The sequence below is a fragment of the Trichosurus vulpecula genome, chromosome 2 (genome assembly GCF_011100635.1).
Source record: "Trichosurus vulpecula isolate mTriVul1 chromosome 2, mTriVul1.pri, whole genome shotgun sequence".
NCBI lineage: Eukaryota > Metazoa > Chordata > Mammalia > Diprotodontia > Phalangeridae > Trichosurus > Trichosurus vulpecula.
The window spans coordinates 294421878-294428667 of NC_050574.1; the positions used below are offsets into that span (position 1 = coordinate 294421878).

The 6790-nt window shown below is 37.8% G+C and overlaps 1 long non-coding RNA gene across 1 annotated transcript; it reads right to left on the bottom strand.

Annotated features, from left to right (window-relative positions):
- Positions 1–251: 251 nt before the first annotated feature.
- LOC118837398 lies at positions 252–4985 on the bottom strand. Its single transcript, XR_005009556.1, has 3 exons — positions 4925–4985; positions 2203–2285; positions 252–337 (listed from the first exon to the last, which is right to left on the bottom strand). It is a non-coding gene; the product is annotated as an uncharacterized LOC118837398 (long non-coding RNA).
- Between the last annotated feature and the right edge of the window lie 1805 nt (positions 4986–6790).

Here is a 6790-nt window from a genome sequence, read left to right on the forward strand (position 1 = left end):
CAATGACTTCAAAGACACAGCAAGAACAGAAGTATAAATTCTTCCTTCACACAGACAAATGCACATACACACAAATTTGGGGATCCCAATTCTCATTCTCTATAGAGAGTGGATTCAGACTTACTTTAGTTTCTACATTGGTCCCACCAAGTTCATGTTCAAATTAAACACTGTTGCTAGATGAGTCTTTGTCTCGAAGGTTGCTCCTTATTCTTCAGAGCACAGAAGCCAGACAGACTGCAAATTCCTGGCACAGATTCCACCTCTGGATCTGTTCATGGCTTCCTGCAAGACCTTCCGAAGCTCATAAAGTCATAGTCATCTCTTCTTTCTTTACCTAGAACAAAAGAAAACATGCCAAGACACAAACAAACAAACAAAAGCAAAACCCCCTGAAAACCAAAAGAACTCAAGGTCTGTGTTCATGGGCCCCATGTTGGCCTCAGATGGGGAGGGTCAAAGGCCTCTCTTCTCATAGCATTATCTCTCTCTTCTCTCACTTCTGTCAGCCAAGAAGAAGTCACACAAAGAAAAATTGTTGAGACTGGTGCTACACAAGTAAGCCAAAGAAGTTCTTATTTACCAAAAGTCAGCAGATCAGAATTAGTTACAGAACACCTGAGGATGCCCCAAATCTCTCCATTACAATCATCATGACTCTCCCAGAAGCAGGCTGCCCAGGCTGGACCAACAGCACTTGCTCATGCTCAATGGGACTGGGCTCCATGGCCAGTCCTCTGTTACATACAAGTTAAATGCTCCTTAACTTTTCTTCATAGATCCCATTTTCTTTTTTATGTGAAAACTGTCATATTTATTTTTTTCCAATTAGATTTTTTCTTTTTTCTCTCCTTTTTTTTTTTGGAGGGGGAAGGCAAAGTAATTGGGGTTAAAGTGACTTGCCCAAGGTCACACAGCTAGTAAGTGTCAAGTGTCTGAGGCCAGATTTGAACTCAGGTCTTCCTGATTCCAGGGCGGGCGCTTCATTCACTGCGTCACCTAGCTGCCTCCAATTGCATGTTAAAACAATCTTTAACATTTGTGTGTTTTTTTTTTTTAATTTTTGAGTTCTAAATTCTTTCTTTCCTCCTGTCCTCCTCTCCTCCTCCTTGTGAAGGCAAGCAGTTTGATACAGATCTATATGTGTAGTTATACAAAACATATACATACTAACCACGTTGTGAAAGAAAACACAAACCAAAAACAAAAAAATAAAGAAAATTCTAAAGAGTATGCTTCAATCCACACTCAGACTCCATCAATTCTTTCTCTGAAGGTGGACAGCTTTTTTCACCTTAAGTCTTTCAGAATTTCTTAGATCACCATATTGCTGGGGATAGCTAAGTCATTGACAGTTGATCATGGTACAATATTGCTGTTACTGTGTACAACATTGCTCTGGTTCTGCTCACTTCACTTTGCATCAGTTCCTGTAAGTCTTTCCAGGTTTTTCTGAAAGCATCCCGCTCACATAAACCCTATTTTCAAGTTGTTTCATCATTCTAATGACTTACTCTCTTCCCAGCTTTCTCAAAATGTACACAGAATTTAAACAAAGGGAATAAGAAAATGTGTGTCAAAATTATTAAACTGATGAAAGAAATAAGGATTAGAATAAGGACCTTTGAGTAGATGACCTTAAAGCTTCCTCTAGTTCTATTATCCTATAATATTAAGGATGTATGGAAAAAGCCGGCTATTTAAATGCAACAATGTCAAAAATTTAGAGTACTGCCTTGTAAAAAAAAATCAACATGTGGAAATCAAAAATTAAAAATATATAATTATCTAAGGGATGGTTGTTTCAAATTTTAAAAGTTACTCAACTTAAACAAATATTCATTAGGTAGTTCCTAGGTTGTGCATGCTCTCAGCAAATTAAAAGTATATTTTGATTTACACGAATTCTACACAAATCATACAGTTTCTCTAGGACACATCCATTTTATCAAGTGATCAAAGATAAGTGTGCTTTCCCTATGCTATATTGAGGACTAGGCTCTATAATGACCATTATAATTAATGGACTGAATAATTTTAGCATTTAATATAATTTCTCTGATAGGAGTAGGTCAAGTTCAGAAGCAATGTGGACGGAATGGATTCAAAAATAATCAAAAAGCTACTGTAATTATATACTGACTGCTTCTTGTCATTAGTGCCTTTTCCAGTTCTGGGTAGATTGAATCATTAAGTACTTACTTTAATGCATCGTGTGGAAAAGGTCCAAAGGCTTAGTTTGTCTTGGTGCTAGTATGAGTCTATGGACTGATGATATGGAACAGCTAAGGAGGAAAAAAAAAAAGAGAGTTCATCATTTCTTGTAAATCCAGCAAAATTTTCCAGTGCATGTCTTTGTTATCTGAGCATACTGTATTCTATTGGTAATAACTGTTTTATAAAATTCCTCTGTGCAGGGAAATTATACTTTGCTTTATTAGTTTACAAGCTGATAGAAATGCAAACAGCCTGGGCCATGATTTTATCAGTGGCAGGATTTGCTCTTTTTTTCTTCACAAGTATTGTGTGTCTACTAAATGAGGTTTTACCTTTTGTGATATAAATTAAATGGCACAAATTGAATTTTAAAATTCTTTAAAAAAAAAGCATTGAGATTAGATTTGGATGCCATACAAGGACTAAACCCCCCTAAGGAGAAGCTCCATTTAGGGGGGGAATAAAATAATTTCCTCTAAGCTTAAAAAAGAAAACCAGTATTTATTATATTAGCATCATTAGCTTCCCCCATGATTTGGCAACTTGTTCTAGAAATGGAAGAACAACTGTCGCAGGCTGTCAGTTTGCAAGAGGATGAAAATAGAAGATGTGTCAAAAAACTGCAACCACAATCCACAAAGGCAGTTTCCCTTCCCCCACTCCATGCTAAACTACAACTGACTTCAAGTTATTAGATTGATACAAACGATTTTCATATTTTTCAGACATGTGGCCCAACTTGGGTAGAGAGGTCAAGGAAGGAAATAGGCAAGGTGCAAACACAGGATTTGTTCTTGATTCAACTCACAGAATATTAGAGTTGAAATGACTCTTTGAGATAATCTATTCCAATTCCCTTGTTTATAGATAAGGAATCTGAGCCCCACCGAAGAAAAGGGGTTGGTCCAAGGTCACTTAGACAATAAATTGGCAAACTCAGGGCTTCTGAATCTTTTGATTCAAGTTCAATATGTCTTCCATGAACATTAAACTTCTCCATTTCTCAAACTGGTGATCAGTTTTTTAAAAACTGGAGCTTTGGAAAAACCAGTGGTGTAAGAAATACAGCAATTTGGTTCCTGGTTGGAAAGAGGGCAAAGGTCATCAGCACTACCAGTTCCACCCTGCCCTTTTTCACCTTGCTCAGAAATTGATTTGCATAGAAACTGATGTCTTTGCCAGGGTTGGGAAAGAACCTCCTCATTCTGGCCCCACCCAGCTCCCTTTTTGCTAAGTGGCATCTCTGGTATGATTTGAAAGGAACATCAACTGCTGACCCAGAGATGCCATAGTTAAAAGGAATTTTGGACCATGACCCAGATAAGGATTTAGAATGAGAGACTTTTCTGTACTGCAACTGGAGAAAGGGAATTAATTGAAAGGATGAACTTAAAATACCTGAAGGTTTCTCTGCCTCAGGGCTTCTTAAACTTTTTCCATTTGAGATCCCTTCCTGACTTCTCAAACCATAGGTTTTTTAATGGTAGCTTGTCGGCCTAGCGAGACTAAGTAGAGTCTGCTTTCAACTGGCTAAGAAGAGAGCCGCACGACTATAAAGAGCTAAGAGACCATGTCCCCATTCTCCATGAAGACGGTCATAACAGCTACAGTGGAACAGTGAGAACAGAGAGGCTAAGGACCCCCATTTTGTGGAGAAAGCAGTTGGTCTGATAATATCATCAAAAGACAGAAGGACGTCTGCTTTATTGGAATCCTGCTGTGGAGGAACATGTTGCCCACGCATGCCCCCTTCATGAATGTTCTCTGGCCATATGTGTTCCCTTGTTTCCTCTCCCCCACTGGTGGTATAACTTGTTGGAGAGTGTACTGTACCCACTGTTTATGAGGAAAAAAAAAACTTCCTTAATACTTATTTTGTTGTGATTTCTTTTGAAGGAATGTGTTCTCTGGTTGGCTTAGTAAAAATAAACATTTGTGGGGAAATTTTTCAGTCATGATTTTTAGTGGACACTGCCCCACATAGTATCTCAAACTTGGGATAACTTTCTGGGAATCTATGTGTGAAGGGTTTGCTAGAGACTATGACATTTTTTTTTTAAAGAAAGAAAAGAACTTGGTCTCACAAAAGATTCAAATCAGTAGACTTGTTTGAATTGTACTAGGTAAATGATGATGATGAAGAAGGAGGAGGAGAAAATTTGTTGGTTGAGAGTAGGCTGGAAATTTAAAAATGGTTCAGTGTTTTAATGACCCCCAAATTTTCTCTGAAACAAAGGCCAATCATTTTAATACATTTTTTCCGGCAGGTAGGTGGAACAGTGGAAAGACACTGGGCCTAATTACTCTGGGAAACTCAATCAACATCTGTCTGCCTCAGTTTCTTTAACTGGAGATGGCAATAGAATCTATTTCACAGGGTTGCTGTGGGGTTCAGGGAGATAATGTGTGTAAAGTTCTTAGTACAGTGCCTAGCATAGCAGGTACTTAATAAAAAAAAGCATGTTCTCTTCCCTTCTCCTTCTGGTGATACTACATATCTGTGAATGATGGAATGGAGAATTAAAGTTACAGGCCACCAAAATGCAGGGAAAAGACATATAATTGGTGTGAATAATCTGTCTATTGCTAATGAAGAATTGTGCACCAAAGCCAACTCAGAGACATAAAAAGATGTAGGACCAGAAGAAAAGATAGGCTGGTCATGTAGAGAGAGTGGGGATAGACTGTTTACATGTTCCATTGATACCTAAGTAATGTCCAGTAATCTCAGCCTTGTTGAGGAAGGTTCCCAGCATGTTTAAAGGACTCCCTGTGGAAGATCTATGGGAAGACATGCACAAGAGTCACAGGATGAGAAAGCATCAGTAGGTTGTAATTGACCTCCCTGGAGTAGTATACATCTACTAAAGGTATCAAATTAGGATGTCAAAAATAAAAAATGTTCCTTATTCTTTCTTTTTTACAAAAAAGAAAAAAAAAAAAAAGAAACCCAGTCAACAGTGCTTGAAACATTTTTTTTAACCATAAACAGCTTTATTAGATTAGTAAGTGTATAGTGATTGAAGAAGCATGTAGCATAGACTACACCTTTCATTCAGTCCCTGGATGTAGCTCCTTCCAAGGAAGAAATACATTTTAGACTGGAGTCCATTTCTCAGCTACAGCATGGTATTATAAGAGAAAAAGAACCCAGACCTCAGTAACCTATGATAGTCTTCCTGTCTCCCAGAGAAATTAGAGTTGCACAGTTAACTCGCACCAATCGTCTACACCAAATTTTAAAGTACTGTGGAATCTTCACTGATTCTTGTGGTGACCTCTACATGAGTAAGTGGAAAAACTGAAGGCCAACTTTAGGGTCTCAGGAACTCCTCTGCTAGATTTGGAATTCTGTTCTATGGTCTACTCCAAAACCTCCAGCACTGAATTGGGAGGGAAGGAGAGAGGGAAACAAACATTCATGCCTATTATGTACAAAGCACTATGTTAGTCATATTATAAATAATCATTTCATTTGATCTTTACAACAACCCTGAGAGGTAGTTACTATTATCACCCTATTTTACTGTTGAGGAAACTGAGGCAAACAAATGTTAAGTGACTTGACTTGGCACTGCATTTGACTCAGATCTTCCTGACTTACAACTCAGCACTCCATTCACTGCACAACCTGGGCATAGCTAGCACCAAAAATGTGCTGGAGCCAAATCTAACAGGCTTGTTTGCATAAATTTTCTTTCTACTTCCCTCCTTTGTCCTACCACCTCCACTCCCCAACTGAAACTGGTTGTTAAACATTTACTAGCTTACATCTGTATTGTTCTAATAATCTACAAACGTTGCTTGTGTTCAGCAGGAGTTCAGTAGAAGGCTCAGGGAATGAAGGAATCATTGTACTGGAGACCTGGATGACCTTCAAGCTAACAAAAACTGGCATTTCTATAGTGTTTTAAGGTTTGAAAAGTGCTTTACATCCATTATCTCATTTGAGCCTCACAACACCCCTGGCTACTACCCAAAGGGTACCTCCTGGCTGTAACAAATTTAATTTTGACAATAATGGGGTCATAGATGCCACTTAGTCACCACTGTGTCTAAGTGTCTATCTTTTGCTTGTTGCCTTGTCTTGCTTGGCTCTGTTTAATCATCCTGGCCAGTTGATTTTACTGTATTTTAAAAAATTCTGAAGTTAAACAAAAAAATTTGATGTACATAACAGAACAAACACAAAAAGGATTTTATGTGAAACCATTAATCTCTATTTCACTATGTTTTATAAACAATGAAACCCTACACATTACTTTCAAAACTGCCCTGCTTGACTCTGCTTCTTTCTGAACTTCTTTCTGTTCTCTCCCTTCCCCCTACTAAAATATGTGAGAAAAGAAACACATTGCAATAATAATTTTAAAAAAGCACAGTCAAAAAAATTAATCCATGCAGTGGTCAGGTTTAAAAATGTATGCCTTTTTCCGCAGCTTTAGTTTACCATCTCTCTATGTCAGGAGGTGGATTATGTTTCATCATAGGTCTTCTAGAGAGGTGATTGGTCTTGTATTGATTAGATTTCTTAAGTCTTTAAGTTTTTTTCCAATCATACATTTTCTTTCCT